This window comes from Notamacropus eugenii, chromosome 6, assembly GCF_028372415.1.
Source record: "Notamacropus eugenii isolate mMacEug1 chromosome 6, mMacEug1.pri_v2, whole genome shotgun sequence".
In the NCBI taxonomy this organism is placed as follows: domain Eukaryota; kingdom Metazoa; phylum Chordata; class Mammalia; order Diprotodontia; family Macropodidae; genus Notamacropus; species Notamacropus eugenii.
This window is the reverse complement of record NC_092877.1, coordinates 40,699,771-40,717,350: the sequence shown is the minus strand read 5'-3', so window position 1 is coordinate 40,717,350 and position 17,580 is coordinate 40,699,771. Positions and strand designations below refer to the sequence as shown.

The following is a 17,580-nucleotide window of genomic DNA, read 5'->3' as shown; positions in this document are numbered from 1 at the left end:
CTTCAAAATTAATGATAGAAAAAAAAACTAAAGGATATTTAATCAAGCTCCTAGATGTGAAATAAAACTGGAGGACTGTCACAACAGTTTTAAAGAACACAAGACAATTATACTAAAGGGGTATTAAGCAGCATTGGTTTCACTGATAAAAAGGAACCACAATAACAATCTTTTAAAACAAAAAGCATATGAAACTACATTGAAAACAGTAAGTAAACTTATTCCCCCCACACTTACTGTGATAACCAGACACAAACCCCCTTCCCAAAATGGTTTTTATCTTGATGTTTGGCCATAGATGAAACTGATGCTACTGACTCAGCACTTATGGCCACTTCTACAAGTTCTAATGGCTTCCAAATTCAATGTATGTGAAAGGGGCCAGACAGCTTTAAAGAAGGAAATGTCTAAAGAACAAAAGTCACAGTTCTTGATGGCACTCCTTCCCCCATTCTGACAAGGATATGCCCAAGGAGTATGAAGGTAAATTCAGTTGGAGAAGCCTTTTCAACACCAAACTCAGATACAAAAAGTGACAGGAGAAGAAGAGTCATATGAAGTAATGGAAGGGAAGGATGCCAGAAATGGAAAACATTCAGCTTATTTCATGTAAGGGTAAACTAGGTTATCATACAAAAATGAAACAAATCACATCCTCAAGGTAAAAGGTTTAACATGTATTTTCATCTTGTACACATATCCCTTGGAACAGAGGCCTATTTTAACAAGTTTTCTAAGTCTTAGTTAGAATCACTGTTAAAATGGACTTCCAGGAAGAAAAAATCAGCCTTAGCATTGTCAGACCATAGACATACTCCATGAGAAGTCCAAAGCTATTGTTTTGAGGCAGTTGGTAGTGACAGTTCAGGGCAGCTGGAGGTAGCAACTAAAATCAAGAAGGAATTACATCCTGCTTTTGTCTTTCCTAGAGACTGGTAGAATGTGCTGCAAACACACTCTAAAAACCAGGGAAAGTCAAGCAAATTGAGTGTGGAAAAATAGAAAGGAGCTACAGAGGGGAAGAACTTTATTATATTGCCTGTGGAGTGGAAGCAATGAATTAGGAAAAAGGCTCAACAAGTCTTCAAAATAGCAACAATGACTTCAACAAAAAAAGAGTGAGTTAGGCTTACCTCACCAATATATGGATGTGGCTTTATATTTTAAAAAGACTTGTAGTCCCTCATCACCAATTAAAGAGGTGGAAAATATTGGCTATCATATACTAAGGGTGGGAGATGGGCTCTGGTTTATTTTCATAACCATTATTATTTTAAAGGAGTAAAAACTATCAAGGAATTGGACAAATGACATCTACTCATCAGGGTCTTACTACACTGTGCTGCAAGCAGGTGTTCGTTCCCCAGGGTTCTCACCTTCACCCATTAGTTTTCCCCATGAAGTCCAGTCCTGTGTATAAACTTAGAAATTTTTCTACAGGATGAATAAATAGCCTTCCCTATAGCAAGGTGCACACATCCAAAAGACCACCTCAGAGGAAAGCATCCTGCCTGCTGATTTGGCTTGGAGAGAGTAATATGATTTCTTCAGGGGGGCTTCTTTCTTTGCCCAAGGCCACCTCTCAAATAATGCAAAGGTCAACAAAAATAAAATTCAATCATACTAAGGGAGGAGAAAATGCAGACAGGAAACAAAAATATAATTCATCTAGGAAAAATTCAAGCCAAAGAAAGGAGTCTCAACAGATCTGCTATGTTCTTCCCTATTATATTAAGTATGCTTAAATAGTTTTAAAAATCATATTTAACAAAAAAACTTCAAAATGACTACAAAATTAACATGAAGCAGAATGGCAGGCATTCATACAAATTGACAAAAAAATCATCGAATAAATAATCGCAAATAAGCTACTTCTCTAGTAATTCAGTAACTTATTGCCCTAACACTGAAAGGGAGTGTGTCGGGGTGGGGTCGGAGATGCACAAGAAAATCAAGGAACCACTAATATAACAAAATGGCATGTACAATTCTGGCATCATCTCAAACAAAGATGGTTAAAATTGAAGACTACGGAAAAAAACAGAATTTGGACAAGCTGGTTTATGAAGAATATTTCACAAAACCAGGATGAATCACATTTCTTCTCCCACTTGTCAAGCACACAGATAAACCATGAACTTGTGGTAAAGTATAAGGAAAATGAATTGTTTCTATCAAAGCAATAAAATCATCTAATGGAGAGTTAAATTGTACTAATTAAATAAAGAAAAGAAGTCCACTAACTACTGATAATGTTTAATATAAATTTTAGACTTTAATAAGGGCCAAAGTTTGAATTAAGAAGAGTCTGGACCTAATAGTCTCCTTTGTTTAGAGGATGCCTACACCTTGGGTTGTGAATAAACAATTTCAAAGGCCTGTTTAGGACAGGATGTCTGCAGTCTGGGTGATGGGACTTTTCCTTGCCTTGAATCACAAAGGCATGCTAAGGAAGGAAGGTGCCCATAGCCTGGGATCACAAAACCCAATTACAATGTGTTTACAATGTGAGAACTCCTTTCTCATGGTAAAATGTACTTAAGACAGTCAATTTCTGTACTAAGTCAGCCAGTTCTGATCCTGGCTCCATAGCGCTATGTAACCATTTTCTTTATGGGGAATTGATTAATTAATTAAATCATAAAATGTATGCATTTAGCCTGTTGCCTTTTCTCTAACCAAGTTTTCAGGTCAACACTACCTACTGAAGTTTATCATTTAAAATACATAAAATTTAGGGAAATATTCCATGAATGCAGAAAAGAAAAAAAGATAGGCAGATCTTCACAGCAAACTCCAATGTGATTTCTTGTGATATCTCTTTTTTTTTTTTCATTTAAAATGATCATCATTTGAATAACATGAAGAGTTTTAAAGACTCTTAGGAAGGAAGGCTGTTATGTAGAAAGGACAATATTGTAAACTGTTCGCCTACAACAATGCTGGTACAATGCATTTTCCTTCATTATAACTAAAATTAGTAAAAACTATTTATCTTAAAGACTTTCTGTAGTGAGAATCCAAGGAATCTGTTAACATGGTCATTACCGTTCTGCATAAAAAATCAAGGCAATTTAAAAAATCAAAGCTGAAGTTCCAAAGCTTTGTTTTGAGGGATACTATTTTGGTCTCAGAAACAACAAGCAGGTTGGCCATGCTAGAAATGGAAAAACTCGACCCTTGGATCTAGGTTCTCCATTATCTTTTCTTGGAACTATACATATATGTTCTAGGTTAATTATGGGATTCTCCTAAGAGCAGGTTATTTTTCACAGCTAACTGCTGGGGGTTTTTTTATTTGGTTTTGTTTTGTTTTAATGGGATCTCATCCCCCAGTCACTAAAATTTGCCTTTAGAAAAGGCAGTCAACAAAAAGAACTAGATTTTTACTAATCTTCTCTTTCCTGAATTTTCTCTATGATTTACAGTCTTGAAAATTCTCTAGACTACTGAGTGGTTAATTGAGGTGTCCAGGGTCACACAGTCAGTATGTGTCACTATAAAGACATGAACTCAGGTTCCTGACATTGAGGCCACCTCTCAGGACTAATCCCAGAGACTCAGTAAAGATCTGACTGATGGATGGTAAATGTGTATTTGGTGTGAAATGGGCCCTTTATTTTGTGGTGTACAGAAAAAAAAAAAGAAAGAAAGAAACCCAGTCCTGGCTTCTGCTTAAGTATGGTAGACCAGAATGGTGATCTCTTGTGGCCATGTCTTGTGGCCACTCTGGCTCATAAAATCTTCAGGAAAATGAGGAAGGATCAGATCATTGATTTAGAGGTGGGAAGGGTCTTAGAGTTTATCTAATCTGATCCCCTGATTTTTCAGATATCTCTCTGGGAGGAGGCACCCCTTAGCCAGAGGTCACAGAACTCTCAAATAGAATAGCTGGGACTTTGAACTTCCATCTTCTGACAACAAATTCAATACTTTTACTATAAGGTATTAGACAGCCTTTAAAGCCTTCCAGGGAGAAAGCAGTGGAGATAAGTGAAGTGCTCCATTCTGAGTATGGAGAGAGAGTTTGAGGAGGGTTGGGATGAGATGAGATGAGAAGGCTGTGGGAGATATCGATGCCTGTAAACTTGGGAACATTCATGACAGAAATGTCTGCTAGAATCAAATAAACAAAAGAAGCCTCCCCAGTAAGGACAGTCTTCTGAGTCACATGGCTTAGAGAAAGAACGTACAACAAATAGAAGAAGTTGTGCCTGGCCCCGTAGAGGAGTGGGGGATGGGGCATGTGCTCCAAGGGGAAGGAGGGGGAGGAGGGAAGGGAGAGTAAGTCTAACAAGTATTGGAACCCAGCGTCCTAATGACTCACTCCAGAGTCCTGAGAGTCACACCCAGAGTACTCTCCTGGCTCATTTCCAGGGCCTTGACTCTGAGAAGGGAAGAGAAGAACCCAGATTCCAATGCCTGTTCTGCTGCCTGTGTAAATTATTTTAATCATCTCGTCCCCTCTCTGGGCCTCGGTTTCCTCCAGTACCAAATGAAGGCGATCCCTTAGGTCTCTCCTCCCCTTAGGTCTCTCAGAACACATGTGTGAGAGCCGTACCACACGAGGAGAGGGTGCAAGAGGAGCCCCATTCACCAACCAGCTCTGTCAGCCCTCCCGCAGCTTGTCTGTATCGAATCAACTCCGCAACCCCAGTTCTCTGTCCCATAGATGCCCCCGAGGTGAAGGGTCTGAGAGAAACCAGGGATGGAAGAGAGGGAAAGGGGAAAGGGAGGAGGGGAAGGGAAGTAGACCGGACCTGTTCTGCCCACTTTCAAGCCTCTCCGAACCCCTGACTGGGGCTACAACTAACGCCAAGAGAATCCCTCCCCCTCCTCGGCTCCAGAGTGCTTTTTTCTCTCCTCTTCATCCGCTGTCCCCATTTCCTGTCCTACCTTCCAGGAGCACAGGATCCAAACGACCCCCACCATGGCTGCAGATCGGGGTACCGGAACCCCGAGCTTCCTAGTTTCGTTTTTTTAATAGGAAACGGGTGAGGCTTTAGACAGGATGTCTGTGGCAACTAATTAAACAGCAAAACACTAGTCTCAGGACTTTACCGTGCGAGGGAGTGACTCAGTGAGACCTGTGCTTTAGGAAAATCCCGAGGCCCCGGGGCTGCGACGACCAAACTTCAAATAGCCTCTGCTTTTACAAAAGCTACATCCTGGAGGAGAAGATAATGGGCACAAATAGAAGTACATACCAGGGCAGAAGCTCACCCAGTGAGACCCCCGGTTCCCTCGCGTGGCCAGATGGGTAAAGGATGCGTTAGAGGAGACAGGGAGACCAATTAGGGAAATTTGCAAAGCAACGAAAGGTTTTTGCAGTTCACCAAAGCATCCGGCTCTCCTGCTTCGGTAGAGTTCAGAGAGGGAGCAGTATTTTTCTAGGGCTGGAGAAGAGTGGAGTCGATTGGTCAGGGTGTCCTCTTTTGAGTTACTCGAATTGTGAGAACTAATAGGAAAGTTCGTATATGTGTGAACAAAATGGAGCAGTTCTCAAAATGGAGTCACTCTACATCCACAGAGGCAATGAGGGCTAGAAGTAGAGTGGTAGCTTTGTAAATAGAGAGAATTGGATGACTTTGAAAGATGTCAAGGAGATAAACTCTAGAAAACTTGGCAACTTGTAATTTATGTGAAGTGTGGGAGAGTGAGAAGTCAAGGATAATACAGGTTGTGAACATAAGTGATTGCAAGGATAGTGGTACCCACCGGCATGAGGAAGATGGAGTTGTAATGGGAAGAAATATAATGAGACCTCCCTGGAGCATGCCAATTTGAAGATGTCCATGGGATAACCAGTTTGAGATTTTCAATAGGCAATTGGAATGTAGAATAGGAGAGGAGGCATGAATATACAGATTTGAAGGTTGCCTACACAGAGATGAAGAATCCAAAGCAGCTGAAGAGGTCATGAAGTGAGAGTGTAGAGGATAGAGGATAGATTATCAAAGTTCACCCAGAGTTAGGGGGCATGACAGCGGGGGTTAATCCAGCAAGGAAAACTAAGAAAGAATAGTCAGAGAGGTAGCAAAAAAAAAGTCGGTCAATAAATATTTATTGACACAAATGTAGACAAATGTAGGCTATATATTCTGGGAGTAAAAAAGAAAAGAAAAAAAATAAAAAGCATGAAAACCCAGAGAGCAGATAGAATCCAAGAAAATGGTGATCAGCAGTGTCCAAGGCTCAAGAGAAGTCAACAAAGAGGAGGACTGAGAAAAGGCCATCAGATTCAGCAGTTAAATCATTGATAATCCTGGACAAAATGGGGCCAGTTGAGTGATGATGAGATTGGAAGCCAGGCTGCAAAAAACGAAGACAGTCAGAGAAGAGGAACACTCAGGTAAGGCTTCCCTTCTCTTTCTTCAGATACTTTTTCTTTTCCGTTTGCACCTTGAAGACTTTCCTTAAAATTTTCCATCCTCCCTGAAAAATATTTTTCACAGTTCTTTCCATATTTGTCCTTCCTTTCATTAGATTGCAGATTCATCATATCACAGACAATCAGAAAACCTCAAAGTTGGAAGGAGCTTCAGAGGCCGTGTAGATCAAGCCCTGAATCTGACCACACTTCCCCTCTACACCATCCCCCACATGTTGATGTGCATCTAACTTTAGCTTAAAGATTTCTGGTCCGAATTGTTCATATCCCCACAGGACTAGTAGTTGAATGCCAGCAAGAACGATCACAGATCCAGAATACTTTGCATGTGTTAAGAGCTAAACTCTACCAGCAGACTGTTGAGAGAAAACAAAATAAAAGACAGAGTGTTCGAAAACTGCAGGTGGGAACAAGAGCCCAGTCAGAAAGAATTTGGACATATAATTTCACTCAGGACAGAGTCACTGACCATAGAATCTCTTATGAAGCTCGAGATATTAAGGAATTTTTGTGTGGTGGGAGACATCTGGATATGCTGATTCAAAGACTGCTAGTCTCAGCAAATGGAGAAGCCCTTGGTGAAATTTTGAATGATCATGTTAAATCTTCTGAATAAAGGAAGTGAAATGGATGCTGTTAGACCTCTTTCTGTCTGTCCCTTTGGCTCTAGATCTAAGATCCAATGATTGTTGAATTCCCTCCTGCTCTAACTTCTATGGCTTTATGAACTCTATTTATTGTCCATATTGCCCAATATGTTGTTGAGTCAAAAAGTATTCAAAATGGGTCAGGCATTATAGTAAGCTCTGAGGATACAAAGAAAGACAAAAATAAACAATCCCTGCCCTCAAGGAACTCTCAATGTAATGACCAAGACAACATGCAAATAACCATGTACAAACAAGATATCCCCTGGATGAGCTCAAGATCATTTCAGGCAGAACTTACTAGCACTGAGGGATTGGGAAAGGCTTCCTACAAAAAGTGGGATTTTCATGGGCAGCTAGGTGGTACAATGGAGATGGCATTGGCCCTGAAATCAAGACGGCCTGAATTCAAATACGGCCTCAGACACTTGACACTTACTAGCTGTGCGAACCTGGACAAGTTATTTAATCCCAACCGTCTTGTAAAAAGAAAAACTAAAAACAAAACACAAAAGTGAGGTTTTCACTGAGACCAGACAGAAGCCAGGGAAACCAGGAAGTGGAGGTGAAGAGGGAGAGCAGTACAGGAATAAGGGACAATCAGTGAAAATCTCCAGAGCCAGGAGATGGAGTATCTTGTGCAAGGAACAGAAAGGAAAGTAATGTTACTAGACTGAAGGGTATGTGCAGGAGAGCAAGAAAAAGAAGACTAGAAACCTAGGAGGCAGGAAGAGGTTACAAAGAGCTTTAAATACCAAACAGAGAATTTTATGGTTAATCCTGGAGGTGATAGCAACACTCTGGAGTTGGTTGGTGGGAGGGTTGCAGTGAGTGGCTCAAAACATAATCAATTCTGCATTTCAAAAATCACTTTGGTAGCTGAGTAGAGAATGGACTAAAGTGGGAAGAAACTTGAGGAAGAGAAACCAACCAGCAGGCTACAATAGTTGAGTCATGAGGCTTACATCAAGATAATCTGGTGGCAGTGTCAGAGAAGAGAAAGAATCACATAAGAAGGGCTTAGACTATCAGAAACAGTCCTTGAACATTGTGTATAATGTTCTCCTGGTTCTGCTCATTTCACTCAGCATCAGTTCATATAAGTCTTTCCAGATTTTTCTGCAGTCTTCCTGTTCATCATTTCCTACAGCACAATAGTATTCCATTACATTCATATACCACAACTTATTCAGCCATTCCTCAATTGATGGGCATTCCCTTGATTTCCAGTTCTTGACCACCACAAAAAGAGGTGCTACAAATAATTTTGAACATGTGGGACTCTTTTCCATTTTTTTTTATCTCTTTGAGATGCAGTCCTAGAAGCGATATTGCTGGGTCAAAGGGTATGCACATTTTTGTAGGCCTTTGGGCATATTTCCAAATTGCTCTCCAGAATGGCTGGATGAGCTCACAGCTCCACCAACAATGAATTAGTGTTCCAACTCTCCCATATCTTATCCCACATTTGTCATTCCTGTTTTGTCACGTCAGCCAATCTGATAAGTGTGATGTGGTACCTCAGAGTTGATTTCGATTTGCATCTCTCTAATCGATAGTGATTTAGAGCATTTTTTCATATGACTATAGATAGTTTTAATTTCTTCCTAAAACATTCCCAAAAGATTCTTGAGATAAAATGCCACCACATTCAGAGAAAGAACTATAGAATCAGAACACAGAATGAAGGAGACTGTTTTCTGTTGTGTTATATTTTGTTTTCATTTGGTTTTTCTCATGGTTTCTCCAATTCATTTTAATTCTTCTACATAACATGACTAACGTGAAAATGTGTTTAATAAGAATGTATGTGTAGAACCTGTTCAGCCTAGAGGCCGATGAGCTACCTGAGCCTTCTTACCTCTCGCAGGTCTTTGGTGATCAGCCGGATAAACGTGTTGAGAGAAGAGACTTTCCAGAGTCGAACAAGGGTTAGGCTTTATTCAGGGTCTTAGTTACATATCCATATGCAAGGTGAATTCTTCCTCAGGAGAGAGGAATCCTCCTCCTCCCAAGGGGCAAGGATCATACAGCAAGAGGATGGGAGCAGAAGAGGGGAAGGACCCTCTTCCCTCCAAGGGCCCTTCAGCACAAAAAAACACCTTCAGGCTTTCCTGTCCTGACTTAAGCTCTCCCCATGCATAGTTTGCACGTGAATACCGTGTGTGCTCTCAGCCCCTAGCTAATCAACAACAGGTGTGCTCAGACCACTGGCCAATCTCAAGGTGGGATGCTCTCCCCAGCAAGTTTCCCACTGAGAAGAGGTGGAAATGCACGAGATAGCCCGTGTTTCACGCCTCAATTCCCAGCTGTTCCCTGGGGGGCCTCGTGAGAACTCTGAGGTTTAGAAGTCCTCACTTTTACCTGCCCAAGACTGTCCACGTGAAAACTGAGCTTACACCCCCAACAAGAACCTTTATAACATTGCATGCTGTCTTGGGGAGGGTGGGGAGAGGAAGAGGAAGAAAATTTAAGACTTATGGAAGTGAAAGTTGAAAACTGAAAACAAATAAGTTAATTAAATTTTTAAAAAGAAAAGAAAACAAGGAAAAAAGAATCATATAAGAATTGTTATGAAGGTAGACCTCACAGGACTGGGCAACTGATTGAATATTGGGAGGGGTAAGGGTTTGAAAGTGAGAAGTCAAGAATGACACCTAGGTTTTGAGCCTTAGTAAGGGAGAGGATGATTGGGTCCTCCATAGTAATAGAATAGTTAAAGAAAGGGGAGGGTTTTGTAAGAAAGATGACAAGTTCAGTTTTTGACATGTTGAGCTTGAGGTGTTTATGGGAAATCCATTTCAAGATGTCCAATAAGCAGTTGGAGATTCAAGATTGGAAGTCAGGGGGGAGACTGAGAGTGGATACATGGGATGTGAGAATAACCTTCATAGAAATAATCATTAACATCCTGGAAAGTAATGAGACCACAAAATGAAATACTATGCAAATAGCATGAAAACTTACTCTCTACTTAAGTGCACTGCACTTCAATTCTCTATTACATTTTTTTTCTAGGAGTTTCAAGTATTTAAATTCTATTTTGCTATAGAGACTTAAGTTGAAGTCTGAGTTTACTCAGACCAGTGTTTACTAGTTGTCTCAGTACAAAGCACTTCACTTCTCTGAGACAGTTTTTCATCATGACTCAGTCAGTCAACAAACATTTATTACATGCCAACTATGTGGTAGGTGCTGGTCTAAGCACTGGGATACAAATATAGGCAAAAGAGAGTCCCTGCCCACAGGGAGTTCACATTTTAACTATTTATAGACTCTCTGTGTGGTTGTAAGGAAAACATTCTGTAAACCTGAAAGTACTAAACACACTTACACTACAAGATTCCTATTATTGTTATTATTACACAATAAGCTGCTGAAAATAGAAGCTAGGTTTGCCACACCACATACTGCCCTCTCCCCACTCCCACCCCTATAGGTAATAGATACCCTGCTTAGAATAGACATGTCAAACATATAATGCAGAAGCCATAATACAGCCAGCATCAGTCCCAAATATGGCCTACACCAGATTAAAATGTAATTGGGAAATAATTTTTAACAAATATTAATATTTTTGCAGAATGATTGCTAACCCTAAATTAAAATATAATAAAACATGGATAATGTTCACATGTGACTTTCTAACTGAATCCTTATGTATGGTTTAGTGGCCACCATTTTTCCTTGAGTTGTTCATAAGTGAAGTATGGTGATCAGTTCTGACTCTCACATTTTGGAGCAGACATTGACCAGCGAGACCATGTGCAAAGGAAGAAGGCAGAGGTAGAGTGGAGACCAGGCCATTCATCAATCAGCCAATATAGCTGAAGATGTTTTGTCTGGACAAGAAACAACATGATGGCTGTCTTTAAGTATTTGAAGGGATAGCCTTCAGAAAAGTGGTTACATTTATTTCTATTGTCCTTAGAGGGCAGAACTAGGTAAAATTGTCATATGCAGACCATAAAGTGAAGAGGATTACAGAATTATTGAGCCACAAGAAATGAAAAAATGGATGATTTCAGAGAAAGCTGGGAAGACTTGTACGAACTGATGCAGAGGGAAGCAAGCAGAAACAGAGCAGTTTGTACAATAACACCATCACAAAGAAAAATGACTATAGGATACTTGGGAAATCTGATCAATGTAATGAGCAACCATGATTCTAGAGGACTGATGATGAAGGGTACTATCCACCTACTCACACAGAGGTGATGGATCAAGATGCAGACTGAGATTCACATATTTGGACATGACCAACAAGAGAACTTGCTTTGCTTGACTGTGCATGTCTCTTACAAGAGCTACTGTTATTGTTTATTTGGGATGGAGATGAAAGGGAGGGAAAATTAAAAGCATTCTCATCAAAAATAATAATCAAATAAAATTTAAAAATAAAAAATAATATTAAACGTAAGAAAAAGTAAGAAGAAAAATAAGAAGTCTTATTTAAAAAAAAAATAAGACTGAGCTCTGTATGTGGGTAATGAGTTCTCCATTATTAAAGATCTTCAAGCAGAGATTAGTGAGAAATATTACAATGTGAGAAATATCACTTCCAATGCTTGCTATACATGTTGTGCCAAGTTACTTAATTGTGCCGAGCTCTGTTGTGCCAAATTATGTTAAGCCAAGTTATGTTGTGCTAAGTTATGTTGTACCAAGTTAATTTCTCTGTATATCAGAGAAATCTCCTCACCTGTAAAGGAGGGTTAATGACATATCTCCTAGGTAGCACAGTAGATAGAATGTTGGACCTGGAGTCAGGAAGGTCCGAATTCAAATACTGCCTCCAACACTTAACTAGCTGCGTGAGCCCAGGCAAGTCACTTAATCTCTCTCTTCTACAATGTCTTCATCTGTAAAATGGGGACCATAATACCACCTATGTCCCAGAGTTGTGAAGAGATAATTAGATCGTATTTATAAAGTGCTTTATAAACCCAATGTCCTATAAAAATTCAAGCTATTGTTATAATGGCATGGTTGTTGTAATGAAAATCTTTATAAATTTTAAGAGTGTTAGCATAATATAAACTGTATAATGTTCCTAGAGAATGAATAATTGCTAAGGTAAAAGTGGGGAAAAGTAAGTTCAGAGGTCTTTTCCAGCTCTGAAAGTCTACAATTCTATGAAACAGTAGTGAACTAGACTGGCCTGGACTGGACTGGAATGGAATAGAATAAAGGACTCTTCTCTCCTTTTACACAGACATAGCCATTGCTACCTTTCCATCCAGGCTGATTATCTTAAACACAAGCTGTTTGAGACACTCTAGAGCCACAGAAAATGTGGGAATAACCTTTAGAATGCAATTAAAGGTAACCTCCTACCTATGAACTTCAGATGGATCTTCCTTCTGAGGGGGATCTTGAGGGCTGAATGTTCCACCTGGAGAAGGAGATCTACTTCTGGGAATGCAGCCAGATCAGACACCAAGGTGAGACTACCTGATATTCCAAAGAATAGGTCCTGTACTACAGCACTCAAGGTGAACTTTGTCTCTATCAGCTGCATGGATTCTAGATTTTCCTCACTTTTCATAGCCTGAGTCGTCCACCTAATGAGGAGCTCTTCCTCACTCAGGGCATTGGTCTTTAGGAAAAGCTTGAGCATCAGAGGTTTGGGCCTGTAGTGCCAAATCACAAAGTGGAAAGTCTTCAGCTCATGGTGTTTGAGATACTCTGTTGCTGGGAGTGGGCTCAAGTCAGGTGCCACTGAGGAGAGAGATGTATAATCCTGAGTATGCTAAAAACAAATCAAACAGCTGAGTCAGAGACTTCCCACCCCACCCAACTCCCAATCCTATCAGGGCCAAGGACAGACACTAATAGAGAGAATGAGCCCACTCAATGTGGGGAGGAGCTCTAGTCTGAGAATTCAAAGACCTAGGTCCTAAGTCTTGCCTCTGCCATTGACTGTATGTGGGAACTTGACTCTGACTCTCAGATTCTTCATCTACAAAATGAAAGTAAGAATGTCTACACTATTCCCTGCCAGGGGCTGTGATGAGGGAAAGATTCCTTGAACCTGACAGCAGAACAGAAAAATAATTTATTATTATCAGTTTTGTTTTTTGAAGCATCATGCTGTGTACTTTGAGTAGGAGTTGTGTGCTTGGATGTGAGTTTTTGTTAAGAATTTCTTTCTTTCTGGACCTCCATTTCTACAACTGTAAAGTGAAGGGGTTGAATGAGATCCAGGTTCCTTCCAACTATGATTCAAGTTTGGTGACCATGGAGGAGGATGGGAAAGGCTCTCTGCATCTCCAAGAGAGAAGGAAGCAGGATCTTTATAGGGATGTATTTTCTGCTTCCATCAGAGGAGTCACAGCAATTCTGAGCAAATTCACCTCCCTCAGCTCATTGTCCCAACTTTAGACATTGGAAAATTGAGATCTAGAAAGGGACATACTTGCCTGGTGAGTCACAGAAGCAACTGGGTCCCTGGACCACTGGTCCAATCATTCCATGCATTGGATTTTGCTGCCAGGCTCCAGGGACCTGGTGGGTCACCCAGGTCCCTCCCCTTACCAATATGTGTCCTACTTCTTGGATACAGCAAATATAGCCAGAGATAACAGAAGGAGTCAGGAAAGGTGAATCTCTCATGAATTTTCTGTATAACTGTGGGCATTTAATTTGTCCTTAATACATTAATAAACTCTGATTGATAGGTTGATTGCTTGATTAACTTCTCTCAGCCTCAGTCTCCATATCTATGAAATGGGACTGAGAGTACATCTGCTATCTATCTCAGAGTCCTCTGATGAGGGACAAATTTGATGGCAATTATCTATGAAGGTACTATTAAAAATACAAATTTATTAAAATATGTAAAAGAGAACAGGAGAAAGTTCAGAAGTGAACATAAGCATACACACGGGACAGTAAGAACTATACCAGGGGACAGGGACAGGAAAGACAACTGTGATTTCATTATGATAGAGAACTCCCAGGTGGGGAAGTTCCCTTCTCCAATGCAAACTGGCACCTTCTCTTCAACTTGCAGTCTTAGAGCATTGCCCAGAGAGGTAAAAGGATTTATTCAGGGTCACACAGTCAGCGTGTGTCAAAAGACTGACATGAATCCATTTCTTCTTGGCTCCAAGGCTGGCTCTTCATTCACTACCCTAAGCCACCAAAAGTCCATATATTATTGAAAAACAAGTATTACATAATGGAAACTCATGATTTCCAATCCTCTTCAGTTCTTTGCGCATAAAAATATTCGTTTGTCAAAATCATAATAAAAAATTTTTAACAACACCTAAAATGAGAGAAATCTGAATTACAGTGCTTACATTAATAAAATTCATCTAGTAGAATCCTCTTCCAAGACCTTAATTTTCATAGTATGGAGGGGGAACCCTGGATTTTCAGAGTCTATGCCAGTGGTTCTTGTGAGCTGGTAAAGTCTGGAGAGTAAGTCTGGGGTGAAAGTTTCATCTCTCATCTAAGGACAAGTCTGGCTAGTAGAGGCTTTTTAGCTGGGGGTGGGAAGCTCTTTCCTTGTATTAGACCCTGTTCTCAAGAAAAACTTATAATTTCATTCAAGAATAAAACAGTTTTCCACTGGGGAGTGTTGACTGCTAAGACTGTATAGTAAAGTGGGAAGCGACTGTGAGTGACCTGCATTGGTTGAAAGGGAACCTACAGCAATGAGGTCATGGATCTTTCAGCATCATAGACTATTAAAGCTGCAAAAGACCTTAGAGGTCATATAGTCCATTTTAGAGATGAAGAACCCAGGTCTAGAGAGTTTAAATGAATGATCCAAGATAAGATCAAAGTCAGGATTCAAATCTGGATCTTCCTAAACTGGTGGTGATGCTTTAGGAAATCCTAATTTCTACAACACAGAACTCCTTTTCAAGTATGAGGATGGATTGACACTATTACATTCCCCAAACTGACAACATCAAAGACTCTCTAGCATAACATGGATTTGTTCTAGAATTAAATTTGGAGTTTCTCCTAAGAGTAAGGTCTAATACAAGTAAAGACTTACATTTGGAATGGTGACAAACACCAACACTGTGTATTCCCTTCAGTATCCCTATTCATCTCCTCTATGCTCCCCCATACTCCTCCTAGGGACCACCCAACTGACTGTGAGATGCTGGGCTCAATTCAGCTCCTTCCCTCTCTTGTTAAAAGTTTTTAAAATAAATTTTGTTGATATCTTTTATTTAAGATCACTTACATTTCCCAGTGTATTCCTTCCCTTCATCACCCTAAAGAGTCTCTTACCTTTTCTACAATGTTCCCAAATAAAGAAACATAACCATATCACTAGTATCACCAGTAGTATGAAGGCAACAATCATCCAGACTGTAGAACTTGAGAGCTCTGCAAATGAAAGAAGGGAATAAATTCAGATGGCTATCTCAATGATCATCACCACTAAGTTTCACTGCCCTTGAAGGATACTGACTTAGAACTACCTAGTATTTATGTTATGGTATCAATGTTATTAGCTATGGACCCCCAAGGGATTGACTTCCAATTTCTTCCCCTTCAAAGTTGGCATTTTTTGACATACACCTTGATTAACTTAGCCCTAGCATCTCTGGCTCTTTCTCCCAGTGGATGTTCTTTATTTTTGACTCTCCCAAAAGAGGAAATACACAAGTGTCCAATTTCTCTAAGATTCTCTATAACAACAAATAAAAAACGCTTCCTGCCACTTTACTCAGTTTAGAAAGTAGAGATCTGACTCAGGGACAGGAGCAGCCCTCAGCTCACATCTCCAGCTTCTCAATATCTCCATCATGTCCTTCAGTGCTGACCAGATTGCTGACTTCAAGAAGGCATTCCTCCTCTTTGACAGAACTGGCAGAAGTAAGATCACATTAAGCCAAGTTGGTGATGTCCTGCATGCTCTGGGTACCAACCCCGCTGATGCAGAGGTCAAGAAAGTTCTGGGAAACCCCAGCAATGAAGAGAAGAATGCCAAAAAAATTGAGTTTGAGCAGTTCCTGCCCATGATGCAGGCCATTTCCAACAACAAGGACCAGGGAAGTTATGAAGACTTCGTTGAGGGGCTGCGTGTCTTTGACAAAGAGGGCAATGGCATGGTCATGGGTGCTGAACTTGACAACGTGCTCGCTACCCTGGGTGAAAAGATGAAGGAAGAGGAGGTGGAAGCCCTATTGGCAGGTCAAGAAGACTCCAATGGCTGCATCAATTATCAAGCCTTTGTCAAACACATCATGTCCATATAAATGGAACTCTCAAGAACAAGTGATCTCTATGAAGACTGACTGGAACCTTAAGCCATAAACTTTAGGAACATTCACATTCAACTTTCCAGATCAGTTGACCAACAAGGCAGGAAAAAACAAAGGAATTTGGACTATACTATACTTTTTATGTACCTTTTGAGTTTCCTTGGAATCCTGCTGCACAAGACAAATGTTTGCAAAAGCAAGCAACCTGGACAAAGTTTCTACAGGTCTCCAGTCTAAGTTATCTCTCCTTCTGTGCTATCCACCATATGTAAATGTGTACCCTTGAAAGAATCTAACAATCAATAAATAACTTTGGTCAAAAAAAAAAAAGCAAGTAGAGATCTGACTGGCCTAGTTGAATAAGCAACTTGGGCACCAGGGATAAGCAGCACCAAAGACATGCTCAAATCAACTTTGTAATTCATGGTGTGAAAATAATGCAATTGAGGTGCTGATGAGAACCCAAGGCATCCCTCTCTACTACTACAACAAGATGCAACGCCAGGACACAAGACTCCATAGAGAGAGACTCTGTGACTTCTCATGATAGAGAAAAAGAGGTCACAGAACATTGACCCCTACAGAGAACTAAAAATCTACTGCTAGGGAGACTAACAGCATGACATATGGTGAAAGAGGTTGAGGTCAGGACCAGGAAAGGCTCATGTGGAATATGGATAGTGAAGTCAGAGAAAAGAAGTACACCATCTGAGAGTTTCCTAGATTAACTCTTCTTACTAATTAAATACTAAGCCCAGTTTTTCAACTCCACAAGAGTTCATGTTCCCTAAAAAACTAAAAAGTTTTAAAATTCCAGACTCTTCAAATCATTATTATAAGTTGTTGAGCCCATTAACCCTGAGGAAAAGCTCTATTAATCCTACCATAGGTCTGGAGCTGAACCAGGGTAGTTCCCCAAATATCAGAATCGGTCCACCCTAGGTCCATGGCAGGATCTAATCCTTCTGTTTTTCTTACATGGCCTCTGTTCTCCTTTACCTATAAATATCTCACTTACCACTCTGTTTCAATGTACACACTCCCTCAGTCCTCTTGGAAAGTGGTCATGGTAAAATTTTTATTATATAAAATAAAATAGAATCTCATATGTATGTGGTAGCCTACATGTCCCATGTGCCTGGACTGTGTTGTCATCCTCCCCATATACTAAGAATTTTATGTAGTCTATGGTAGAGCCTCAGGCTTCAATATGACACAAAGCTTAGAATAACTTTAGATATCACTTTCAGGCAATGCAATGTAATACCACAAAGTAAGCCCGTTGTGACTAAATATCAACATGAAA

At 40.2% G+C, this 17,580-nt stretch overlaps 1 protein-coding gene, 1 long non-coding RNA gene and 1 pseudogene across 2 annotated transcripts in view; 2 read left to right on the top strand and 1 right to left on the bottom strand.

Moving 5' to 3' along the window:
* Window positions 1–5,022, bottom strand: part of NCR3LG1 (natural killer cell cytotoxicity receptor 3 ligand 1) — a 45,127-nt gene extending 40,105 nt beyond the window's left edge. The window contains exon 1 of the mRNA XM_072619628.1: window positions 4,897–5,022. The gene's annotated coding sequence lies outside the window, so the exon portion shown is untranslated. The remainder of the gene's footprint in view (window positions 1–4,896) is intronic.
* A 19-nt stretch (window positions 5,023–5,041) lies between these two features.
* Window positions 5,042–7,022, top strand: LOC140510762 (uncharacterized). Its single transcript, XR_011969370.1, has 2 exons — window positions 5,042–6,352; window positions 6,487–7,022. It is a non-coding gene; the product is annotated as an uncharacterized lncRNA (long non-coding RNA).
* An 8,771-nt stretch (window positions 7,023–15,793) lies between these two features.
* LOC140512806 (myosin light chain 1/3, skeletal muscle isoform pseudogene) lies at window positions 15,794–16,383 on the top strand (annotated as a pseudogene).
* The last annotated feature ends 1,197 nt before the right edge of the window (window positions 16,384–17,580 follow it).